The sequence below is a fragment of the Oryctolagus cuniculus genome, chromosome 12 (genome assembly GCF_964237555.1).
Source record: "Oryctolagus cuniculus chromosome 12, mOryCun1.1, whole genome shotgun sequence".
Lineage (NCBI taxonomy): Eukaryota > Metazoa > Chordata > Mammalia > Lagomorpha > Leporidae > Oryctolagus > Oryctolagus cuniculus.
The window spans coordinates 4,880,021-4,907,199 of record NC_091443.1 but is presented as its reverse complement, the minus strand read 5'-3'; the positions used below and the strand labels follow the sequence as shown (position 1 = coordinate 4,907,199).

At 41.5% G+C, this 27,179-nt stretch overlaps 1 long non-coding RNA gene across 1 annotated transcript; it reads right to left on the bottom strand.

Annotated features, from left to right (window-relative positions):
• Window positions 1-674: 674 nt before the first annotated feature.
• LOC103352195 (uncharacterized) lies at window positions 675-26,885 on the bottom strand. The gene is made up of 3 exons (XR_519703.4): window positions 26,430-26,885; window positions 26,078-26,166; window positions 675-3,735 (listed from the first exon to the last, which is right to left on the bottom strand). It is a non-coding gene; the product is annotated as an uncharacterized lncRNA (long non-coding RNA).
• Window positions 26,886-27,179: the final 294 nt, after the last annotated feature.

Below are 27,179 nucleotides of genomic sequence, written 5' to 3'. Positions count from 1 at the left end.
CCACTACCATCTGTGAAGGGGTCTTAGCTTTCTAGAATGGGTCTCATTTAGGGTTATGTATGTTCCAGGCCCTTTATGGTTTTGTAGTTTATTCTCCATAATTTCTTGCAGGATGAGAACAACAGTCTCTTAGTTTTGGCAGATTGAGCTAGGATGGTTTCTATGAACCATTTAAAGCATTGGCATCTGTCAAATGTGACTGCCATTCATCTAACTGTGACAGTCTTCCTTTTTCCTAGTGTACTTCTTTTATGAATGTATGCATCTTTAGAATCATTTCTTGTAAGGTTTATAGGATGCTCAGAAAAACCCTCCTTAGTTCTGGATTAGTTATAAGAAAACAACCTGTCAGGTTTTCCAATAGTACTTCAATGGTTTCATTTTTAGCACAAAATCATTGGCCCAAATGAATTTTATTTTTGTGTTGAAAATAAGTAGGAGTACAATTTTATTCATTTTCCCAGAAGGCTATTAAGTTATTATCTTACTTCATTTTATGGACAACGGATATGAACAGAGCTTATATATCTATCTATCTATCTGTATCTATACATATGTAGTTTGTAAATTATGAAACATGTTTCACTGCAGTCATGCTTTCCTTAAAAATGCAAATATCAACTATGGTTAAATGTTATGTGTCTCAATCTATCTAAATTGAATGTGTACATACCTTTTAACCCAGCAATTTTATTTTTATAAGACTTTCCTTTAGATGTTTTCACATGTATTCATAAACACATACATACATACATGGGCATTCATTGATACTTCATTAGTAAACAGAAAAAAGCACAAAAATTCAAGTCAATGATTTTTAAAATGGATTGATTTTAAAAGTTCTATGCAGGGGCCAGTGCTGTGGTGCAGTGGGTTAAAACCCCAGCCTGCAATGCCGGCATCCCTTGTGAGTGCCAGTTCTAGTCCCAGCTGCACCACTTCTGATCCAGCTCTCTGCTATTGCCTGGAAAAGCAGTAGAAGATGGCCCAAGCCCTTGGGACCCTGCACCTTCATGGGAGAACTGGAAGAACCTCCTGGCTCTTGGCTTCAGATCAGCTCAGCTCTGGCTGTTGCACTCATTTGGGGAATGAACCAGGAATATGGAAGACCTCTCTCTCTCTGGCTCTACCTCTTTCTGTAATTATGTCTTTCAAATAAATAAAATAATTCTTAAAAAAAGTTTTAAGAATCCGCAGTAAGATCTATGAAGTCTTTAAAAAAAGAAACATACTTATTATATACACTTGTTAAGATATAATATCTAGGAATGCTACTAAGTTAAAAAGCTAAGTGCTTTTATCTGTGTTCCATGTCCTTTCATTTCACTAAAAAGGCAAACACACACACACACATACAAACATATGTGTATATACAACTGTTTATGCATAAATCACATTGACAAGCTACTCAAGAACCTGGTAACAGTGGTAGTTTTTTTCTTTCTATTTTTTAACATGAAATAATTATACATATTCATGGGGCGTGGTGTGATATCTCATTATATGGACATACAGTGTGCTGGTTAAATCAGCATGACTAGCATTTCCATCTTCCTGTAACTTCATTGTGGTTGGAGTTCTCGGATCCTGTCTTCTAATTCTTTATAAAACATAGACAGTGTTGCTGTGAACTACGTCACACACCATGTTGTGGCACTAACTCCTTCTTTCTGGAAACCGGGCCACAAGGTATCTGTGATGAGAACGCCCCTTTAGCCTCAGTATTTTCTTAATGTGATTTTGAGAATCTGGTTGGGTATAACCGACTCAATGTGAGGGAGAGCAAGTTCATTTTCTGAATAAAATGACCCAGTTATAGATTCTGATAATGATTGTGAATTCAACTGTTTTTTTTTTTTTTAAACAAAAGCCAAACTAGAAGCTAACATGAGGCTTAAAGTTTAACCTGCAGCTGAAATGCACTAAGTTTCTTTCACATACTCTAGCTAAATGCAAAAGGAAAGAAACACAGTCCCTGACATTTCCTTTGTCATCACCACTGTTACTAAGCCAATGAATTTCACACTGGGCTTGGTGGTGACCCAGACTTTCCAATTGGGTTTCAGATGCTTTCCTAGGAGGGGAGAGAAGAGAGAGATCAATGGATCATCATTCCTTCCTCGCCCAGCATAACCAGACCAGCCCCATGGTGTTAAAGAAAGAATAAATCTTGTTTTTTTAAAGATTTATTTATTTTTACATGAAAGTCAAGAGTTACACAGAGAGAGAAGGAGAGGCAGAGAGAGAGAGAGAGAGAGAGAGAGAGATATCTTCCATTCGCTGGTTCACTCCCTAATTGCTGCAATGGCTGGAGCTGCGCTGATCCAGAGCCAGGAGCCAGGTGCTTCTTCCTGGTCTCCCATGCAAGTGCAGGGGCCCAAGAACTTGGGCCATCTTCCACTGCTTTCCCAGGCCATAGCAGAGAGCTGGATCAGAAGAGGGGCAGCTGGGACTAGAACCAGCACCCATATAGGATGCTAGCGCCACAGATGGAGGATCAACCCACTGCACCATGGCGCCGGCCCCTCTTGTCTCTCTCTCTCTCTCTCTCTCTTTCTCTCTTTTTTAAAGATTTATTGATTTATTTGAAAGGCAGAGTAACAGAGAGGCAGAGGCAGAGAGAAGTCTTCGATATGCAGGTTCACTCCCCAAATGGTCATAACATCCAGAGTTGTGTCGACCCGAAGCCAGAAGCCAGGAGCCAGGAGCTTCTTCCAGGTCTCTCACGCAGGGTGCAGGGGCCCAAAGATTTGGGCCATCTTCTACTGCTTTCCCAGGCCACAGCAGAGAGCTGGATCGAAGCGGAGCAGCCAGAATTCAAACAAGTACCCATATGGGATGCCGGCACTGCAGGAGGCAGCTTTACTCACTAGGCTGCAGTGCTGGCCCAGAATCTAGTTTCTTTTTAAGAAACAAACACTCAGTCAACCAAGAAAGAGTTCAAAGACATCTTTGCAGCATCATTACAAACACACTGAGTGATTAACAAGTAAACAGCTACACACTTACTCATACCTGGAAGTTTAGAAATAGAGAGAACATAAAAGCAATAGTCTTCTACCTTAATTTGACATGAGAGAATAATGGTGAAGTCACAGAGTTGACAGACCAAGTCCAAGGTCCCACTTGGTTTACTGTTGGCAGATTGAAGCTTAAGGAGCCAGTCTCCAATTTCCCAAGGTTTTTCCCTGTGTTGCTCATTGGGAAATGATTATCTTGCCCCTTAATACTGACTCTTTGGTGAGATTTGCTTTGCAGTTCAAGTTTTTGAACACTTCTCCCAATCAAATTGTGCCCAAGAAAAGGAAACTCCTCCGACTGGCTATCACCTTTGACGGCTATGTATGAACTCAAACCCAACTAAAGACAAAGTGAATCGTCCAAAAGGGAAATGTCTTTAGAATAGGTCTGAAGGTAAAAGCCTTGTGATCATTGGATCTATCTACGAGTTTGCATTATCATTTCATAAAGCAAAACAGAAGGTGGCAAAAGCCTCCTGCCATTCCTTAGTTTTTGACGGAACGTATTCATCAAAAAAGCATCCAGTCCCCTGAGCTTGCAGCCATATGTTCCAGGAAAATGTCACCAGTTAAAGATGTATTCATTTGCTGTTTTGAAAACTCTGTTTGATATTCATGCATTCCAAGTGTTTTGACCTAGATTTCTGTAGAGGCATTAGATCCAGTCCTGTGCAGGCAGCTAGACAGCTGTTGCTTGTGTAGTCAAAGGAAGAATCTAAAGTTAAAAAAAGAGAGAGAATGAAAAAATGAAAACATTTATTAATGGGTGCCAACATTTTGCACAGCCAATATGTTTAATACTAGATTAACTAATATAAGCATATGGGGATGCATTTGTTGCAAAGCTTTAAAGAAAAGAACAAAGAAAAAAGTTGGAAGTAGCTAAAGTTCAAGGGGAATGGAATTTGCACTTTCTCCTGTAAATGAAAGCTTGGTGAAATGGCAACATACTTTAATTATAAGCAAGTGGCTAATGTCATAGCATTTAAGATCTTTTTCAGAGGAGATATATGATGTCCCACACTCAGTGCACATCTTAGACAAACGTAATGTCTATATATAACAGCAAATTCATGAAGTCTTTTGGAAATCAACCTTAGTCTTATCCCAAGTTGCCTATATTTTTTGGTATGTATAAGGTCTAGTTAACTTAGCTATAATTTTACACAGAATAATAATAGTACTGATAGACAATAATGTTAGTAATGTCAAAGCAACCTAGAATATAAAAAGATAAAATTGGTATGAATACTAAGTTTTTTTAGCTTTATTTCCTCCCTGAAAGGAAAATGAAGGATGCTAGGCTACCCATATAACTACTCTTATGTCACATACCTATTAGTAACACCAAACTACTCCTTAGTGTCTCCTCCCACTAGGAAGATGCTAGCAGTCAGTTTAAACTGCAAAACCCTTCAGCGTGCACACCCAAACCCTCTTGCTCTTGCTTTTAGGCCTGATTGTTGCCGAATGAGTAATTGTTGAGCAGCTAGGAGTGTGGACCTATTCATCTCCCCAACCAAAAGGGCTTCTTCGAACCCAGCAAGAATGTACATAGTGGTAGACTGTAGGAATACAGAGCTAAAAGACAAACTCCTTGACATCCACTGGGTTCCAGAGTGCCAGATTATAACTCCTCAGCATCATAAAAATTCTCTGATACCTTCAGGACATGAGAATAGTTTGCTTTGGTTGAAGTGTGGGTTTGCTGGAAGCTATGGGAGAGATGACAAACATCGGTGTAGCTTACAGAGTTGCTTTGTCCAGGCACCAGGCAATCAGCAGAATTAGGCAGCATTCAGATTGAACCTACGCCTCTATTTCTAATTGTTTTGTATCTACCTCTTCCTAGGTCCTACTATGAGAAATCGACTAAAAGTCTCCCGTTCTTAGCCTCATATTCATTCATTCAATAAACATGTTTCTCTGTGTTCACTGCAGTTGGTATTGTGGAGCTAGACAGAAACCTAGTGTTTGCCATTAAGTGCTAATTATAAATTCAAATTCAAATAATAAATGCTGCTTGGTATATATGAATGACACCGAGTGGCAGAACTGAAAATGATTACTTATGACTAAGTATGCGTTATTGAACTTAGATTTTAAAGGATTCAGTCATAGTCACTAGGACAGGTGGGAAATGAAATTTCGGGTAGGAATGATGCTGTGTGGTGTGAAGGGGCTTGGATGTGCACGATGTATTCAGAGAGGAGACTGGGAACAGAACAGTGTGAAAAGAAGGGCAGACAGCACAGGCATCTTCACCGGGGAAGAAGAAAAAGCAAGTGCATGGGAATAGGAGGAAAAACTACCAGAAACAGGAGATGGAGCAAAAAGAAAAAAAAAACAGTGAGCAAAGGAGGAAGAAGAGAGAAATGAGCTTAGACAGGATGGAGAAGCAATATGCCCATGCTCATATGAAAATTCTGGAAGAGCAAGTTAGAAAAATCCACTTTATTTTCCAGTGTAGTTATTGAGTTATTTAATAAGTGTCTCTGAATCCCTGAGTGTCTGGTGAGATGCTAAGATACACACGGTTGGAAAAAAAGAAAAAACAAACAAACAAACAAACAAACAAAAAAAAAAAACTCTGATACCAGAAAGCACAGAGGAAAATTCCTGTGATTCTGAAGCAAGACAGCAGAAGAGAGAGGGGAAGAGAAAGGGAGACCCATGTGATAATGGCAGTTGCTTGCCTGCAGCATTTACCTACACCCAGGAGTGTTCCAAACAAACATGATTTCATATGTGATACTTCATTTATTGTTCATCACAACACCCATGAGACTGCAACTATACTTGCACTTTAAGGACAGGGAACCTGAGGCTAAAAGAGGTTAAATAATTTGTCCCAAGTCATGAGGTAGATAACAGCAGTGCAATAACCCAGTTCCCAAGTCTGGCCACTCTACTGCCCCAGGAGTGCAGGACAGACCCCTGCAAGACCCCTCAAACCACACTCCCCGGAAAGCCTGGTGATGTGGAAAATGCTGAAATCAGTGCTTACCCTGAATGAGGAAGGCAAGTTAACCTCCATCTCGGATACAGAATAAAAATGATGACTGGGGCTAGCGCTGTGGCTTATCAGAAAAAGCCACTACCTGCAGTGCTGGCATCCCATATGGGCACCGGTTCAAGTCCCATCTGCCCCACTTCCAATCCAGCTCTCTGCTATGGCCTGGGAAAGCAGTGGAAGATGGCCCAAGTTCTTGGGCCCTTGCACCCATGTGGAAGACCCAGAGGAAGCTCCTGGCTCTTTGCGGCCATCTAGGGAGTTAACCAGCGAATGGAAGACCTCTCTCTGCCTCTCCTTCTCTCTCTGTGTAGATCTTTCAAATAAACAAATAAATCTTAAAAAATAAAATAAACACAATTAACCCCAGGATAAATAGACAGTGTTCACAAGAAGGTATATCATGTTTACTCCAGAATTTTGAGTGAACTGAACATCCCATAGAAGCCAACTGTGAAGCAACTATATTTGTATTAAAGGAGAATTTACCAATGAATGCATTTTAGTTGAATGGCCCCATGATGCGCACAGTGTGGACCAGCCCCACTGCTACAGCACTTGGGCTACATCTGCAGTCAACCTCCATCTCTGCAGATTCTGCATATGTGGATTCAGGAAGATCAACACTACTCAGAAAGAAAAAAAAAAAAAGCAGTCTCTACTGAGCATGTGCACTTTTTCTTCTTATCATTATTCCCAAAGTAATACAGTACAATAACTATTTACATATGACTTACACTGTATTGGACATTGTAAGCCATCCAGAGATTATTTAAAGTATACAAGAGATGTGGCCAGCATTGCGGCACAAGGAGTTAAGGTGTCACTTGCATCACTTGGCGTCCCATAATGGAGCTCCTGTTTGAGTCCCAGGTGCCCCACTTACAATCCAGCTTCCAGCTAATGCACATGAAAAGGCAGCAGAAGATGGTCCAAGTGCTTAGGTACGTGCAACCAACAGAGGAAAACTAGAGTGATTTCCTGGCTCTTGGCTTTGGTCTGGTGGCTGTGGCCATTTGGGGAGTGCACCAACAGATGGAAGATCTCTCTTTTTGTCTCTCTGTCACTGTGTCTTTCAAGTAGATAGTTATTTATAGTATACAGGAGGCTGTTGTAGGTTACGTGTAAGCCTATGCCAGGATATTTTTATAAGCATTTGAGCATCTGTAGATTTTGGTATCCATGGGATTTCCTGGAAACAGTCTCCCAAGGATGCAGGAAGCAACTGTACTACCTCTGATGGGATCAGGAAGGATTCCAGCTACACTAAATCTCATGGTGATTCATCAAGAGGCTTTTCATTAAATGGAAACAAAACTACAAGGGCAGTTCCTTGCCTGGCATAGGGTATTGGACGTTTAGGGACTGGTGCAAAAACAATGCGTACCCCCTAGGTCTAGGTTCCATTGAATCTGAACCAGAAATAGAGGGAGACTACTCTTTCCTAATAATAACACAGAAACCAGGTATATGGCAAAATGGAAACTGAGTCCCTTGTTGGGTTGATGAGCAAAGCAGATCAGCGGTTATCACCATGTTGTTTTACAATGAGTCATTCCCACAAGAATAAGCTGTTCAATATCTTAAAATTGATAAATGGAAATTATTCACATAAAAACTTTAAAAGTCACAAAAAATGAGCAATTCTCAACTTTCCTTCATTGGAATGAGGAATATTGATTGATGAAAAGTCTACACATATGTAGTAAAGTGAATGTTAAAATCACAAGAGTAGGGGCCAGTGTTGTGGCATAGTAGGTTAAGCCTCCACATGTGATCTGGCATCCCATACTGGCACCTGTTCAAGTCCCAGCTGCTACACTTCTGATCCATCTCTGCTAATGTGCCTGAGAAAGCAACAGAAGATGATCCAAGTGCCAGGACCCCTGCACTCACGTGGGAGACCTAGAAGAAGCTCCTGGCCCAGCTCTAGCCATTGTGGCCATTTGAGGAGTGAATCAGAGGATGAAAGATCTCTCCCTTTCTCTCTCTGTCACTCTTTCAAATAAATAAATCAAAAAAAATCTTTTTAAAAATCACAAGAATGTATTAAAATGATGCATAATACTTTCATGGAACTTTATGGTTCTTTGGTAAGGTGCAGTATCTGCCCACACCTCCTTTCCCACTTTCTTTTTTTTTTTTTATTTTTTGACAGGCAGAGTGGACAGTGAGAGAGAGAGACAGGGAGAAAGGTCTTCCTTTGCCGTTGGTTCACCCTCCAATGGCCACCGCGGCCGGCGTGCTGCGGCCAGCGTACTGCGCTGATCCGATGGCAGGAGCCAGGTACTTATCCTGGTGTCTCATGGGGTGCAGGGCCCAAGTACTCGGGCCATCCTCCACTGCACTCCCTGGGCACAGCAGAGAGCTGGCCTGGAAGAGGGGCAACCGGGACAGAATCTGGTGCCCCGACTGGGACTAGAACCCGGTGTGCTGGCGCCTCAAGGCGGAGGATTAGCCTAGTGAGCCGCAGCGCCGGCCTTCCCACTCTTCTAATCTCTGAGGAACAAATGTGGTCACCTCTGTTATTGGAACAGTTATAGAAAAAAAGATTGGCAAAGTCTGAAAGTGAATATTTGCCTAAGGTTAGAATGGAGTTGAGAAACAACGGTAGGGGGGAAAAAAGTGCAACAATAATGATGGGGGAAGCTAGCTCTATATATCAGATTCTAAACACTAGAGTTATACAGAAGGCATACTAACTTCATTATTGTCAATAAGATATAATTAAATAGAAAAGGAAAGATCCTTGACCTCAAAAGATCACAATATTTCCATGTTTTAATGATCACAAAGTCTCAATGCTTTTGTAACAAATTTCAAATTCTTCACCAATTTGCAGTGATCAGGAACATGTTCTCCTATAATGCAATTGACCATGTCAATTTAGTAAAATCCCTCCACCAGTTACAACTGGCTCGAGTTTTTATTACAGATCAGTTACATGTGGTACTGTTTCCAGTTCCACATGCATTTATCAACAAATTTTCATCTGCCTATTTGATTTAATAACATTTCCCTATAGTGTGTGGATGAATGTGCACAAGTATGTATGTGCATACATATAACTAAACATGCACACAAATACCACAGGAATTTTTCAAGATGAGAATAAAAACTTATGCTTGATAAGCACTTGAGTAATTGTTAATTAGAACATTCCTTGCTTGTTTTTCTCTTTTTTATACAATTATTACTTATTTAAATTACTTGAGAGAGAAAGCAGCCCTATCTGTAATTCCCTGCCCAAATGGCCATAGCTGCAAGCTGGGGAGCTAAGAACACTGTCCAGGACCAGGTCTCCCACGTGGGTGGCAGGGATCTAATTATTTGAGGCATCACCACTGCCTTCTTAGGTGTCCACTAGCAGGAAGCTGGTGTGAGGAGCTGGAACTGGATTTCAAATCCTGGTACTTCAGTGTGGGGCAGAAACATCTTCACTACTAGGCTAAACACTTCACCCTCAGATTACTAATTTTTTGACACAGGTACATGGTGCAGCCCTTTCATTTTTTGTTTGTTCTTCACAGTGAATGTGGCCGTGAAGAAGCAATATTCAGATGCCAATATGCAACCACATTTTTTTTTAAAGATTTTCTTATTTATTTGAAAGGCAGCACTAAAGTGAGGCAGAGGCAGAGAGAGAGAGAGAGAGAGAGAGAGAGAGAGGCCCTCCAACTGCTGGTTCACACCCCAGATGTCCACAATGGCTGGAGCTGCGCCAATCTGAATCCAGGAGCCAGGAGCCTCCTCCAGGACCCTGATGCATGTGTAGGGGCCCAAGGACTTGGACCATCCTCCACTGCCCTCCCAGGCCAAAAGTAAAGAGCTATATTGGAAATGGAGCAGCCAGGACTTGAACTAGTGCCCATATGGGAAGTTGGCACTACAGGCAGCAGCCCTACACCACAGCATCAACCCGACACCACGTGTTTTATATGACACTTTAATGCCATAGTTTCATGTTTGCCTCTATCCCCATTAGGGATATCCTGAGGATACACCAGTTTCCACGCTGGAAACAGCTACTAAGGCACCCACATGCAGCTTTCCCCGGAGTCATAGAGATAAAACCCCACGCACAGTGAGGATGCTTAGTACCATGGAACGAGAAGATGAGTTGTCAAGGCACATTCACTCCTGACCGTTACGTGAGCACACATGGGAGGCAACGTGGAGCAATTAGGATTGCAGCTCTGACAGCTTCCCTATGAGCTGCCACATTAGGTTAAGAACTGAGGATTACAGAAGACCAAATGTTTCTGTTTCAGCTCCAGAGGATTAATTTATTTTTTCTCCTTTTTAAACCTGGCAGAGGAAGACATCTAGATTTGAAAATAGACAGAAACTAAAGGACTGTCCCTGCTGGATCCTAGCAAGTCATCATAAAGGTAACAGCCTGTACATTCCCTGCTTGAGACTTTTGGAAAATACAAGTGGGTGGGTATTGTTTGGTTTCTAACCTGTAGCTTGATCTCCCACGGATCCCTCAGGAATTGACTGTCTCACCCCAGGGGCTCAGGTGACTATATCAAAGAGGCTGTCGGAGAGGTTGAATCATTTTTTTTTTTCATTAGTGGCTTCCCTACTCCTAGCCATAAAGCTGTATGTCCTAATGCACACAAATTTAAAACTGCATGTGGTTAGCTGTGTTGCAGCCAGCTTGAACAGATGGATGGGGAAGAATCGGAATTGAGTGTGTTTCTCCTCAGAATTTGGCTGCCTAAGTCACTCATGTTACTGTTACAGAGCAAGCTGAACTACTGAAGCTATCTGATGCTTACTCTTTTGCAAAATCTGCAGTCCATTCCCCTTACATCTCCTAGAAGTAGACCTCCTAAAAAGAGGAGCGCACTGAGAGACTCACATTCTCCAGGATGTGTCCCTTTCACTTACTTGTCAAGGGTGGGGGTGAGTGCGGGTGTAGCCACATAGTGGGCTGCCATGCCTCCAAGATATTCCAGTAGAATTAATGGGGTCAGCAGGGAACCCAGAGACGGGGATACGCAGAGTTCTAGAAAGGCTGACAGTTTGTGGAGTTCTATCCAGCTGAGCAGGAGAGGGCTGCAGCTTATGACAGACACCATGGGATGAGCCCTTGAATGTGTGGGTAGCTACAAAAACAAGACAAGATTCTGCAAGTCTGAGAAATTGTGAATATTAATAAGATGTAGGGAATTAGACACAAGGAGAAGGGAAAGGAAAGCTTTTGCAGGAACTGAAAAGACAGATTGAAAAGTTTGGGATAAATATGTACAATTATAGTGCATCAGTTTAAAAAACAGAAAATGAAATGGCAAAGTTGGGCAAATGGAAAGTCAAAAGAGCATCACTTCACAGAAGACTGATGCAAATGGAAGACTGTACAAGGCTTTAAAAAGTGCTGAACACCTATTCATGTGCTATTCTAGTTGGAAATATTTGCCATAAGTATATGGATATTATGTGAAACCTTACAAAAGCATTAAACTCTGAAATGTGTACCTAGGGTGAAAACCATCTACAGTAAAAACCACATTTGAGGAGCTGGCACTGTGGCACAGTGAGCTAAGCCACCATTGGCAACACCGGCACCTGTTCCACTTCCGTTCCCGCTCCAGGCTAATGCGTCTGGGAAAGCAGCAGATGATGGCCAAGTGTTTGGGCCCCTGCACCCATCCTGGCCATTGTGGCTATCTGAGGAGTGAACCAGAGGATGGGACATCTCCTTGTCCTGCCTCTCCCTCTCTGTAACTTTTTCAAATAAATAAACACACACACACACACACACACACTTGAGTTCTTCCAATCTCCCATATACATCTACCCAGTAATTCTACACATCAAGCTGACTTACACTATAAAAGGGAAGAAAAAGGAAGCCTACATACAGATCGGATGTTCAAGTCAGTTGCTTTAAAAGAAAATCTCTCCCGGCTATCTATCAGGCAGTGCAAAACGAGTTCTAACGCGTTATCTGTTCTGCCTACCAGGTGGTTATTCACATTCTCTATTAAGCTTCTATGACTTAAGCATGCCCTAAGTAAAGTTGTATTCTGTTTCCAGAGTTAAATACGCAAAATGATGTTTAATTTTATAAGGAATCAATAGCCTAAGGTCTATAGGAAACCCAAGTATTAAGCTATAATTCCAATATAAAATAACTTCTATTAGCTTCCTCCGTTCCTTTAATAAACGATAAGGTGGAAAATGATCGGGCACTTTGGGCTACAAGTATGAGATGTACTAGTTAATATAATCCCACCTATAAGCCTGAAAGTTAGACATAATTTTCCGTTCCACAGATGAGAACAGTGTAACTCAGAAATGTTAACTGACTTTAAAGTCTATATGAAAGGCTAATCCTCCACCTTGCGGCGCCGGCACACCGGGTTCTAGTCCCGGTCGGGGCGCCGGATTCTGTCCCGGTTGCCCCTCTTCCAGGCCAGCTCTCTGCTATGGCCAGGGAGTGCAGTGGAGGATGGCCCAGGTGCTTGGGCCCTGCACCCCATGGGAGACCAGGAAAAAGCACCTGGCTCCTGGCTCCTGCCATCGGATCAGCGCGGTGCGCCGGCTGCAGCGGCGGCCATTGGAGGGTGAACCAACGGCAAGGGAAGACCTTTCTCTCTCTGTCTCTCTCTCTCACTGTCCACTCTGCCTATCAAAAAATAAATAAATAAATAAATAAATAAATAAAAAAAATAAAAATAAAGTCTATATGAAAACACGTAATATGCTGTTTTAAAAACCATCGTATCTATCTCTACAGGAATTTTCATTCCACTTAGACGTAATTCACTGCTAGTAAGTTATAGTTTAATAGAACTGAAATAATGACTTCATAAATAGTATTTGACAGCAAATATGTCCAAAAATTATGATCTATCATGTTTCGACTGAGTAGATCAAGAGACTGAGGACTAAGCACACCCTCCTTGTATTTTTTTTTTCCAAATTCTTAGGCCCAAATCAGCACGGAAGTCAAGAATTGTGGGAAACAAAAAGATAAGCAAAACAACTCTGCCTCTTTCTCAGATAATAATAATGATTAAAAATGAAACAAGACAAGATTGCTTTCTAGGGACATGACTCACAAAAGTTCCTAATTTCATTCAGCTAATTAGCAGAAGAAAAAATTAAATTCCTAAGTTTTTTACTATACTAAACTGCTTCTAGACAAAACACATAAAAACTATATGAAATGACAAAACATAATTACTAACCTAGTAGGTAAGATTTGTTCCCTCCTCACAAATAATAGATACAGAATAAGGGATTATTGCATGGTTAGATTTGAATACTGGTCGAAGAAAGTCAATTTTCTGGCTTATGTTAAGCCTACTATCAGTGCTTTTTTTTTAATTTTTTATATTTATTTGACAGGTAGAGTTATAGACAGTGAGAGAGACAGACAGAGAGAAAGGTCTTCCTTTTGCCGTTGGTTCACCCTCCAATGGCTGCTGCGGCAAGCACACCGCGTTGATCCGAAGCCAGGAGCCAGGTGCTTCTCCTGGTCTCCCGTGCGGGTGCAGGGCCCAAGGACTTGGGCCATCCTCCACTGCACTCCCGAGCCACAGCAGACAGCTGGACTGGAAGAGGAGCAACCGGGACTAGAAAAGGCGCCCATATGGGATGCCGATGCCGCAGGCGGAGAATTAACCAAGTGAGCCACGGCACCAGCCCCTCAGTGCTTCTTTTTATTGCTTGTCGCACTACTGTTTTTTACAATGGAGAAATTTACTTTCATTCAGCAAAGCCCATGACTAAGCAGGCTCTAAAATCCCAGCACCCCCTTGGTGGGCTTCGCCCTAAAAAGGGGGAGTAGTTATAAACTGATCCTTCCATTGTGAGCTGGGCACACACACAGGGCACGGTGGTCAGGGAAGGTCTCTTGGAGAACGGGACCCGTGAGCAGGGATCTGCTGGAAGACGTGCGCAGCACCTCTGCACTCCGGCTTCACGCATTTCACGGATGAACAAGCTGAGGTCTGGAGAGATCAAGCAATTTGCTCGAGATCACAAAACTATGGAGTCAGACCAGTGAAATTCAAACCCAACTCTGTCTGACTTCAAACCAATAACCTTGTCATGACATAAAAAATGTGAGTGTGAAACGATTCCCAGAGAAGCAGGCACGTGGAAAGATGTTCACACGTACATGCAACTCGAGACTCTTGGAAAGATAGCAGGTTACCTTTTCCTTTTACGTTTTAGTGTGCCAAGGCTACTTTTAGCACGGAAAAATCTGCCTCATACCCACAAGTAGGAGAGGGACTATTCAGAGACCAGAGCCACCAACCGCCAAACGAAAGCTGGAAAATCTGTTCTTCTCCAGCAGACTGGCTCTGATTCTTCTAACATACACAAAAACAGACTGATAAAAAAGGAAGAATTTAGGCAAATATTTATACATATGGTGGGTGAAGACACCTGGCAGAGCAGGTGAATTCGCTACACAACGAGATGTTGCCTGCAGATCCAACTACAAGGAAAAAATGACACATTTTACAGTGAAACGCAATGCAAACCTGTTCTCCAGCTACTCCCCCAGACTCAGTGGAAGCGAGGGATTCCTTTGTTTTCTTTTTACATGAATGAGGAGGTTTTAAAATTAGGCACTCACAGGAGTTGATTCTTCTCTGTGCACATACTAATTTATGAGGACAGAATTTCAAATCTCTGCCTCTCACCCAGACTGGGAATGACACCTATATCATCTCAGAGTAAAACCAAGTCCTTGCAAGTATAGCTCTTGCCATTAGTGTAACGCACAAATGCAGGCAACTGTAATGATTATTTAATTGAATATAGATGTTGGCTGAATACCAGCGCAAAACACCATGCATTTTAAATCAATCATGATCCATATTAATTCAGCACTCATAATGGGCTATTTCCTATAACAAATGTAAAAGGACAGACTCTCAGCCTTGTGGGAGTTTATAACCTACATAAACACATATTCTACATTTAAATCTTTCATATTTCATCAGGAGATAAGGGGGGCATTTGACAAAAGTTTTAATTTTGCTCCAATAAGCAATTTATTTTGCATAGTGAGTGTAAAATTTCTGAGAGTAATTTACTGCTCTGCAGTGTTATTAGTTATACTAATGGTTACTTTGTACAAATATTTATTTGACACCTACCTATGCACGAGCCACTATTTTATGTGCTGAACAAAGAAAGTTAAGAGGAAAACAGAAATCTCCCCCTAAGTGACTTGTATTCTAGTAGGGAAAGACATTTGAACATTCTTCAGAAAGTTCATGGAAAGTACATATTATGAGAAAACTAACCATGGAGTTTTTTTTTTTATTTGCACCAAAATCAACTTACATTTTAATTACATTTTTCAAGAATTTCCTGAAGTACTCTCCCACAATAAGAAAATAAATAAATGGACATATGATACTACAAAAGATGACAAAGACAAAAATAAAGTTGATAAAAAAAGAACTAGAAACTAGCAATATGCAGGGCAATTTTCTTACGTAAAGTGCTCAGAGAAAATTTCTCTGTTAAGGTACACATTGGCTATTGACAACAAAGGAATTATATTGATGTCTGAAGATAAAGAATTACAAAAAGAAGAAATGCCAATATTGCATAGGAAAGCATATGGTGTGGAACAAAGGAGAACAGAGAGACCATTGTAACCAGCGGAGAGTCGGGGGAGGTGAGAGGCAAAGGATGAGGTCTGGGAAGGATGTCCAATCTAAGGCGTGGAGGTCTTCCCAGGCCATGAGTCTGGATTGCCTTCCAAGGGAGAAGGAGCACTTTGAGAATTCTGAGCAGAATGACGATGATGTTGGATAAGCAGAGTTTCTAGAACAGAATTACTGGGTAACAAATATTTATTGTTCAGAATGTGTAGAATTTCAAAGTGAGCATTCTCCTGTAAGAGACCGACGTGTAGTTCTTTGGAAGCGGAAGTTGAGTGAAGCATAGCTACCAAGTTGATTTTTCTTCTTCCTTTCTTCTCTGAATCTGACTATGGCTGTAATTGCACGATTGTGTTTTAATGGATGTGAACTTGTAATGCTGACTGGGGTAAAGAGAGGGTATTTGAGAACGGGAAAATGCTCTTATGAATCGTTCAGTTCATACCTGGATATGTATCAAATGCCTGCAACTCTCAAGCACTTCGATATACTTTATTGCATTTAATATTTCTAATACTGTGTGAAATACACATTATCTGTGCCCTATAGAGTAGGTTAAGGAAGCTGTGACTCAGAGAACTAAATGATTTTCCCAAGTTCATAAAAAAGCCAAGCCTAACCCAAAGGCAAGTGTTCTATGACATCACTGCTTCCTCCTCTTAGCAGAGCAGAATAATCAAGAGAAAATGAAAAATGAGGGAGAAAATGAGGTCTCAAGAAAGACTACCATGGTATGAAAAATAGCTGATGGTTCCTACCCAGCAACTCTATTATCAGATATATGTTTAAAAAAGAATTAAAAGCAGACATACAAACACTTACCCCTAAATAATAATAGAAGTCCTGTTCCTAACAATACAAATATCCATCAACACAATGAATTATAAATAAATGCAGCATATTCATACATGGAATATCATTCAATCATTAAATTGAATGAAATATCCATACATATCACAATATGCATGAAGCTCATTAACATTGTTCTAAGTGAAAGAAGCCAGACACATAGACTCTGTTTGTAAGAAATATCTGTAGTAGGTAAATCTACAGATACAGGAAAAATACTGGTAGTTTCTAAAGGTTGGGGAGGATGGGACATGGCAAAAAATTGTGTGTTGGTAACAAAATTTCCTGTTGAGATGGTGGAAATGTTTGGGAACTTGGGATATATAGTAGTGGTTCAACCTTGTGAATGTACTCTGCTATTAATTTTATGTGAGATAAATTTCATCTCAGTTTAAAAAAGGAGTAAAAAAACAAAAAAGGCAAATACATAAAAGAAAGGAAATGAATAGTTCAGGGTTGCTCACAGTGGTTCAAAATGATGGAGAACAACTAAAGCTGTATTTACGTCATTCCACTCAATTCTATCATCTCCTTCATTGGCTCAGTGTATAATTACCCAGAAACATTATAAAACTTTATGGTTTTACAATGTTTCTATTTTATAACTCAAATGTAATCAGTGTAGTTAGTTAAAAATTAAAACAATATGGTAGTTCACAAGCTCATTAAAGGATGTCCTCCCCAATTTCATTTCTCAGTATTAACTGCCATTGCTAATTAATCATGATTTTTTGTCATTTAATGACAGGTGATTACCTAGATGCTGAGGTTTTAGGATAACATTGTCATAGTTTGAGATGCACAAATCCGAAAAATGCTTACTGAGCCAACGGGGTTTGACTAGGGATTTACAACAAACATATTTTCTCTAAAATTTTTCTTATTATTAGTTGCCTAGTTCTCCTTCAGAGCAGGGGAACACACACAAAATAAAACAAAACACACACATACACCCAAAAATCTTCTGACATAACCAGCCATTGACCTGGTTAAACGAACTGCTCACTGGAGGTTGAATTAGATGGACTGCCATTCATTCCACTGCACTAAAGATGGCAAACCAAGCGAAGCAGATGGAACAGCAATGAAAGTAAATGAGCCCAAAGAGCTTGCAAATAAACCTTGCTTCACCTCGTCAGGAAATACTTGAACTTCCAATACATCGTTGCCTTATCTATGGCTATTTTTGATGTGCTGTTTCACAAAAAAAAAGCTTATCCTCTGAACAGTCACTGGTTTTGATCATCTTAAAGGTAGAAAGGTTTCTTACCAAGAAGAAAGTCAAGTGAGCTGTCATGAAGTCAGATAAAATATCCCTATTATTTTACTATCAGTCAAAACCAAGAAAGGCATACAGGAGTAAATAGAAATGAACAATTATGTACTAAATTTAGTGCTACCTTGAAGAGTTTATAAGCTATTAAGTTGAATAGTAATTTTTTGCTAAATGAGCTCTTTTAGTTGTCCAGTTTAAGGCACACAAAGATAAGACTTTGGTATATGTCACATATGACACAAATAACACAGTACACACTGAAAATGATCATTGTTATTCTATATCATTATAATGAGCTGTGGTGGCACAACACAATTAATAATCTTGCTGCCATTTAATTATGGGTTTATTGATTTCTAGCATAGATTTGATCTATAATATTTTTCCAACAATGATTTGCACAATCTCCACCTATGAGATGTACAGTTGAAGTTATGATAACACAGGTAAGAGAGTCATATGGAGACACTTCTTTGCACTCAGGTATAAAGTTATTGAGACATATTTTTATCTCATTGGCAAAGGACACAAATTCCTGAAATATTTTGTCATTGTAAACTGTACACTTGGCTCTGCTGAACACTTAGTTCAACATTCACATCAACTTTCTGGTTGTTCTCAATGCACTGCAAGTTGTGAAAAGAAGTTTGTGGCCTCTCTTGTTTCTGAAGAATTCCAAGAAAATGAATTTTTGTTCTCACTCACATAATGCATGCAATGTAGAATCTTCATGTATTTTATGTCATATAACAAGTCAGTGGGGCTCTCATAGTGTTTTTGATAGGATGCTTTGCAGATGAACTAGAAATACTCTTGCTGTCATAAGTCTGACATAGTAAAACAAGCATATCAGAAAGTTCAGCATTGAAATATAATTGGCTTGTACAAATTAGTCTTCTGGACCCTTGGTTACTCTTCCCCAACATGGAAACTGAGTCCATTTCAGAGAAAAACCAATAGAATAACAAAGCTTGAAAAGTGATGTGCACACATGGACGAAAAGACACTCATATTGCAGCATTACTCACAATAGCCAGAAATACATAAACAACCTAAATGTCCATAGACAAACAGATAAAAAACATACAGGTTATGCATACACTGGAATATTATTTGACTTAAGAAAGAAGGAAACTGGGAAGTGACAATTAAAGAAATCTCTCTCTCAACTCCACAGATAAGGCACTTGATGATGTTTTGGGCAGCAGAAGATTTTGTTGTAGTGTCATGATATCAGTGAAGTTGCAATATCATTTTTGAAATTAAACATTTAGAGATTAAAGAAAAAGAATAAGTATTTTGAGTGTAAACATTAGGATGTTTTCAAAATCTAAAATATTTGTGGATCTTTAAAGTAGAAACGCAAAGTCCATTGAAACATCCTACAGGTTTTAATTTCTCAGAAAATGAATATCAGTCTGTTGCAAACCTAAGCAAAAAGCTTTTGGGGCCCTTATGGCTAAGTCAAGTGGAAAGTTCTTGAGAAAACAACTGGGGACTATCTCAGGCTCTGACATCGTAAGGAGCCATTGTTAAGTCATTCCCACTGTCGGTGTAAGTCCCTGCTGGGCCTCGGTTTCTGTCTGCCCTGCCCAGGAAGGTCTTTGTGGTGACCTGTAAGATTTCCATCAAGCTACCTGTTTTCTCTTTGTTTTGTTGCTGTTGTTGTTGAGTGGGGCAGGAGTCCGTTTTTATTTTTGCTTTTTTTCTAATATGGTTATTTTGGGTTTTTTTTCTATTTTATTTATTTTTCTTTTTTAATCCCTCTATTTCCTTTTTCCCTTTTGTATTTTATTTTCCTTATAAATTTCATTTACTTTTTTCTCTTTTTCACTTTTATTTATTTTCCTCTGTTTTCTTTTTCATTTTCTTGTTCTCCAATTCCTATTTTGTTTTCATTTATTTTTCTTTTTTTTTTTTTTTGCTTTTTCTTACTTTTTCCCTTTTATTTAGATAGAATGTTAGGTTTACTGATTATATTATTGTTATAGTTAATAGAATTGATTTTCTTTACAGTTTTCATTTTTTGTTGTCTCATTTTTAATTTTTAAATTTGATAGATTAATTAGTCTTAGTGATTACTGATAGTGTATTTCAATTAGTTTTAGTAGTTAGTATTGCTTGTTTTCATGTTTCATTATTTATTTCAGTTATACATTTTTTAATATTTTGTTATATTAATTTTTAAACATTATATCCATACACACACATACCATGTTTCTTGAAAGAGTGGATATTGATGTAATACAACAGGGGATTCATATTAAGGATCATAAAGTGAGCAGAAGAGGGTATCATTATATAGAGGCTGTAATTCAGTGAAGATAACATTTATAATTATCTATTTAGGAAACAATTTGGCATCACACATTTTGATGCTTTATTTATTAACTTCCAAAGGTGAGAAAAAGGACATGGAATGTCTTACTTGGTCTGGCTTATGTCATTGCACACAGTGATATTCACTTCCATCTATTTTGGTTCAAATGTCAGGATTTCAATATTTTTAGGGCTGAATAATATTCTATAGTGTACATATTCCACATTTTTTATTCAGTCATCAGCTGGTGAATACCTAGCTTAATTCCATGTCTTTGCTATTGTAACTCCAGCTACCATTAACATGGGAGTGCAGATATCTTTGTATACTGACTTCATTTTCTTCATGCATATTCTGGAAGTGGCATAACTGGGCCATATGGAAGGTTAATTTTTTTATTTTTTTGAGAAAAAAGTTAAATAAGGTTTCCCATAATGGTTGTACTAATCTACACTCCAACCAATCCTGTATGGTGTTTCCCTTTTCTCCACATGCTTGCCAGCTCTTATAGTTTAACATTTGGACAATAGCCATTCTAACTGGAGTGACATGATGCCTCACTGCAGTTTTCATTTGTATTTCTTGGATGACCTGTATGCCTGAGCATTTTTTGTGTAGCTGTTGGCCATTTATATTTACATTTCTTCTTTTGAAGAATAACTCTACACATCCTTTGTTAGTTACTTAACTAGATTGACCCTATTGTTATTGGATTTCTTGAGCTCCTTATGTGCTGTGATTATTACTTTTCAGTTTGCAATTATTTTTACCATTCTGTCAGTTGTCTCTTTACTTTGTTAATCATTTTTTTTTTTTGCTGTGCCAAGTCATTACTTATCAACAGTCACCTTGAATGTAAGTGACCTCAGCTCTCCAGTTAAAAGATACAGACAGGTGGAGTGTACTAAAAAATGAAACCCACCTATTTTCTGCCTACAATAAACACATCTCACCAACAAAGATAACAGCAGACTGAAAATGAAAGTATGGAAAAAATCCCATGCTAACAGAAACCCAAAAAGAGCTGGTACAGCCATCCTAATATCAGATGAAATAGACTTTGATACAAAAACTTAAGAGAGACAAACAAGGGCACTATGCAATGTTTAAGGGATCAATTCAACAGGAAGATGTGACTATAATAAACATATATGCACTTAATTACAGGGCACCTGGCTATATAGAAAGAAATGTTAATGGACCTGAAGGGAGACAGAGACTCCAATACAATAATAATGGGGGACTTCAATACCCCACTTTCAGCAATGCCCAGATCAATCAGACAGAAAAAAAAAAAAAAAAAAAAACAAGGAAATAAGGAAATGATAGACTTATTCAGCACTACGGACCAACCGAACCTAACAGAGCTTTTCATCTTAGTTGCAGAATACACCAGTGTGCCAGTGCATGGAACTTTCTCTAGGATAGACCACAGCCAACCAGTTGGTCACTACATTACTTCACCCACAGTACTGCATCACGATTGGTCACACTTAGAAGACTTCTAATCCACCACTGGCCACACCTAAAAACTAACATTTACTTGGTGACACCCAAAAAGGATTGGCCTGTGATTAGTGATTAGTGACACCCTACAGCACATTCACCACCCACCTACCCCAGAGAGGGGATAAAAAGCCAGCCTCACAACTGCTCTCCATCCTCTTAGGGAACCATGGCTCACTGCAAGTGATGACCCAGTGGATCTGCCCCACCTCACTGAAACTCTGCTCACTACTGTACTAGACCCGACCTCTCCTGGGCACCTTAGCTGTAGCCAGAGCTGACATTGAAGCTGGACCAAACTTCTATGTCTCAGCATTTGACAAAGGACCTCCGGTGGACAGCATTGGTGACTTCTCCAATGCTTTACTGTCACCATCTGTCTTAGAACTGTGAGCCTACTGCCCAGAGTGCCAGTCATTCATGACTACTGTGCATGAGTTACTGTTCTGAGATCCATCTCTCTGAGTGGTAACGGAGACTTTGTACTCTGGACTTTGGACTTCAACTTTCGTGACCATGATACGAACCTTGAGAACACAGCATTCATATTATGCTTTTAGCCATGAGTGTTTAGATGATTATGCTTTTTATACTTTATACTTATTACTATTACAGGATGTTTTTTCGATTGTCTTACTCCTAGATGTGTGTTATGACCTGTGGACTAATGATGTATTAAGGTATTGACCTTTAGATGTGTGCACTGAATATGTATTGAGTGATGTTGAACAGTAAATCACATTGAAAAGATGATCACAATTCTTCCCTGTGCTCCAACATATCACATGTCGCCTTAGGCTTGTTGAGTTCCGTGACAAGTGGCACTCCCGACAAACATAGAGAGGGTTTTGGTTACGTGTAAACCATAAGACTGAAGATGGATCAGTCTAAGATATGGCAGAAGGTGGAAGAGGTGTAAAGTAGAAAAGAATGCCCCAGGGGATGAAGAGGTCAGGCATTGAGGGCAGGGCAGCTGGATAGTCTTCTACTCTCAGAAGATGATTGCAGGATTTGGGATGAAAAGACTCCTTCCATCACCCACCCCTATGCTGTGTTTGATTATATCTTGGTGACTCAAAGGCATCTCAAACTCAACATGATAGCCATCTCCTCTAAGCCTAACTTCTTTCCATCGTCCATCTCTCAGGAATTACTCCGAATTCCATTCAACTACATAAGATAAGAATTTAAGGACCATCCTTGGCACCTGCGCTCCTCAGGTTCTGTCTACTTTGCCTCCTGAACTCCTATCCCTTCAATCTGCCCCCTTTCCACCACTGCCACCATCGTTTAATCAGCCACCACCTCTTACCTGAACTGATAGAAGAGCTAACCAGTCAGCAATCTGTTCGCTATAGAGCATCAAAGACACCTTATAGGGAATGAATATATTAATATATTTGTATAATGTGGAGAAAGAACACAGATGGGAGCTCAATACTTTCATCCTGGGGTCAGAATCCTGGAGACATTCAAATGCCTCAAGACATTTATCTCTTGTAAAGTAGTAAAAATCATTTCTTCAGCACATATTTATTAAATTCTAATATTGTGGCAGATACTCTTTTATTAAACAATAACAAAAACAACAAACCCTAATTTCTATGAAGTTTGTGAGTCCATGCATCAAGGTAGATATGGTTTAATGGCAGAACACATAAATAGTACAATGATTAGTCTGTATGATAGGAATTATGTGGCTTACAATAGGAGGTAGGACGATTGAAAGTGTTCGGGGCAAAGAAGTGTGATGGGTATCATTCCAGTAAATGGAAAATGCCTATTATGAAAAAATTGCATGGACTTCATTTTTGAAGCACCAAAATACACCCACACTAGCTCATTACAATATGTCTGAATGGGATCCAGTTGAGACATTAAGAAAGACAAGACACAAGTGTGAAAAGAGCCCATAGCAGCAGGAATTCTGCCAAGATTGAAGGATAAATATCTAATTGATGGCAGAACTTAAAGAGAACTGGTGAAATCACTGATGCTTCATGAAAAATTTTGGGAGACAATGCCTCAAAGCAAAAGGCAGTTTACAAGCGGATAACGTGTTTTAAGAAAGGACATGACAATGTTGGAGATGAAGCGGGCAGCAGCACACTGTTCGCACCAAACGGAGAGGAAAAAGAGGAATAATGACTAAAAGCAGAAACAACAGCCCAAACCATAGCTAGCTTGGTGGGTCCAGCTGACCCAATTCTGACAGAAGAGTTAAAGTGGAACAAACTTTCTGCTCAGAGGGTGCCTAGGTCAGCTACATAAAAGAGCAAACCCTTCAATGGTAATTTTAAAGAAGTGGGAGCAAGATGCAGAACCATTTCACTGAAGAACGGTGACCTGAGATGAAACATGGATTTACCAGTGCACTTGATCCTGAAGACCAAGCACAATCAAAGCAATGGCTACCAAGAGAAAGAAATGATTCAGTCAAAGCAAAATCAGACCAGTAAGAGCAAGGGTCACAGCAGTGGTTTTGTGCAGTGCTAACGGCATTGTGTTTGTGGCCTCTCTAGAATCTGCAATTAGCAGTTTCTGAGAACATTAGCCAAAGATTTAGTAGAAAAATGCCTGGGAGAGCTTCCGCAGTGTCCCCTTGCATCATGCCAAAGCTCCTGTCCATTCCTCTCACTGAATAAGGGCTTGTTTTTGTTTTTTGTTTTTTGGTTTTTTTTTTTTTTTTTTTTTTTTTTTTTGACAGGCAGAGTGGACAGTGAGAAAGAGAGACAGAGAGAAAGGTCTTCCTTTTTGCCGTTGGTTCACCCTCCAATGGCCGCCGCGGCCGGCGCGCTGCAGCCGGCGCACCGCGCTGATCCGATGGCAGGAGCCAGGTACTTATCCTGGTCTCCCATGGGGTGCAGGGCCCAAGCACTTGGGCCATCCTCCACTGCACTCCCTGGCCACAGCAGAGAGCTGGCCTGGAAGAGGGGCAACCGGGACAGAATCCGGTGCCCCGATTGGGACTAGAACCCGGGTTTTGATGGGAGGGCCCAGCGCTGTGGTACAGTGGGTGAAGCCACATTTGCGATGCCAGTATCTCATATTAGAGTGTGGATGCCAGTCTCAGCTGCTCTATTTCAGCTCCGGCTTCCTGCTAAGGTGACTGGGAAGGCAGCCATGGCCCAAGTCTACCCCTGTGGAAGACCAGGATGGAATTCCTGACTCCTGGCTTCAGCCTGGCCCAAGTCTGAACATTGTGGTCACTTGGGGAGTGAATCTACACGTGGAAGTAACTCACCATCACTCTTCAATTAAATAAATCTAAAGAAAGGAATTTTGGTGGGAAATTAGGCACCCACCTGACAGTCTGATTTGATGCATTTTATCTTTGTTTCCTAATTTTAAAGAAATCTTAAAAGAATTCATGTTTCCTTCAGCTAATAATTTTAAAATGACTGCCTTGATTATTTAGGGATAGATTTAATAGCTGGTATAGTTGTTTACAGAAATGTCTTTAACTTAAGGCAGCTTGCATGGGCGCCAGTTCTAGTCCGAGCTGCTCCTCTTCCAATCCAGCTCTCTGCTGTGGCCTGGGAAAGCAGTAGAAGATGGCCCAAGAGCTTGGGCCCCTGCACCCGCTTGGGAGACCTGGAAGAAACTCCTGGTCTCAGATCCGAACAGCTCCAGCAGTTGCAGCCATCTGGGGAGTGAACGAGCAGGTGGAAGACCTCTTTCTCTGTCTCTACCTCTCTCTCTAACTCTTTCAAATAATTTTTTTTTTTTAAATAAAGGGAGCTTGCATTGAGAGATGAAGTTTATGCCTTTATCTTTCCATTTCCCATGAGCTTTTGTGTAGTCTTGTCATCTAGTACTCACCACCTTAAGTTTGTTAATGATAGCACACTTCTGGTCAGCAGGTATGTTAGGGAGAGTCACTTACTCACTAGGGTATCGTAAGTCCCCAAAAAGGACTTGTACCCTAGTGAGACCTCAAAACAAGTTAACTGTGGCAACTTGATCTGTGAGTACAGGCTGGGGTGAACACTGCAGGACCCTGGGTGGACATTGTCTGAGAATGGCCCGTAAGGCCCATTAAAGCTGAGGTTCAGCCACAAGTACCCAGTTTGGTCAAATCAGAAAACTGGGACCTGCGTGAGTCACCAGCTCAGAGACACACATCACAGCCCATATGCACACCTGTTCAAGTCCCAGCTGCTGCACTTCACATCCAGCTTCCTGCTAATGTGCCTGGGAAAGCAGAGGATGGCCCAAATACTTCAGCTCCTCACCCACGTGGGAGACCCTGAAGATGCATCTGGCTCTGCTGAGGCCACATGGGGAGTGAACAAGTGATGGAAGCTCTGTCTCTCCATCTCTGTAGCTCGGGTTTTCAAATATATATATAATTTTTAAAATCCGAAATCTGAAACTCTAGCTGAATTATCCCAAGTGGTTAATCAAAAGGTTTCAAATTAACCGGTTTTAGTTGGTTTTGTTTCTCACCTGGACACGTGCTGCAGACATGACATGTGCTTTCCACAAACAGGACCATTCCAGAACGTTTCATCAAAAACCCAGAGAGACCCCCGGCCCTAAAAAGTACAAAACCGTCTGCTTAACGCAGTCCCCCGCTCTGCCCGCTGAATGAAGCTGTGCGGACCCCACCATGTTTACTGCACCACGGACTCAGGGCGAGCTCAGGCTGGAGACACCCATGACTAACGGGAATGAAACTCAAAGCCACCGCAACTCCAAAGTCCAGCGGGCCTCAAGACTCGCAGGCCCACGCCCCTCGCGGGCCGCACCTCCGAGGGGCGCGGCCGCGCGCGCTTCCTGTGCGTCTCCCTTTCCTCACCTGGAAAACGCAGATAAAACTAGGTGCGGCCTCGCAGGGTTATTAAGGGAAGCGAAAGACACGTGCCGCGCCCGGCCAGGCCTGGGGGACGCGCCCTGCTCGCCAGCGGCACTGCAACAAAACACTCGTGCCCCTCAAAGACCCTCGCTCCGCGCTGAACCCCCAGGCCGGCGTCGCGCCAGGAGGCGGCCCTGCGGGAGAGGCGATCGCGCAGCCCCTCGGTGCGCGCCAGCCGCGCCGCTGCGCCCGGAGACAATGGGCGCAGCGGCGGAACCGCGCCGCCCGGCCCCGCCGGCGCCCCGCATCCGGGCTGCCGGCGCACACATCCCGCCTTTGTTTCCCCGCCGCCGGCCGCGCGTGTCGCCGCCGTGGCTCCCCCACCGCGCTCTTCCGCCGCTGCGCCGCGCCGGGGGCCGGGGGGGTGTCGAGCAGGAAGCGCGGGCCGCCGCCCGCCGCGCTCGGGGAAGGCTGCGCGCCGTGATAAGCGCTTCCTGGCCCATTGTGTGCGCGCTGCGGCCGCCCAGTGAAAGTGCCCGGCCCGGCGGGGCGCGCGCCGTGCGCTCCAGCGCCGCGGCACCGTGCGGAGGCAGCTCCGCGGCGCCGCGGGCCGGGCTTGGAGAGGGGTTGGCGGGGACCGGGTTAGATGGATCGCGTCGCTGAGCCCGGGAGAAACTCTGGCCCCTGGATATTCGAGGCCAAGGGGCGTTCAAGGGCGCCGCCCGGAATTAGATGAGCTGTGTTCTCCATACC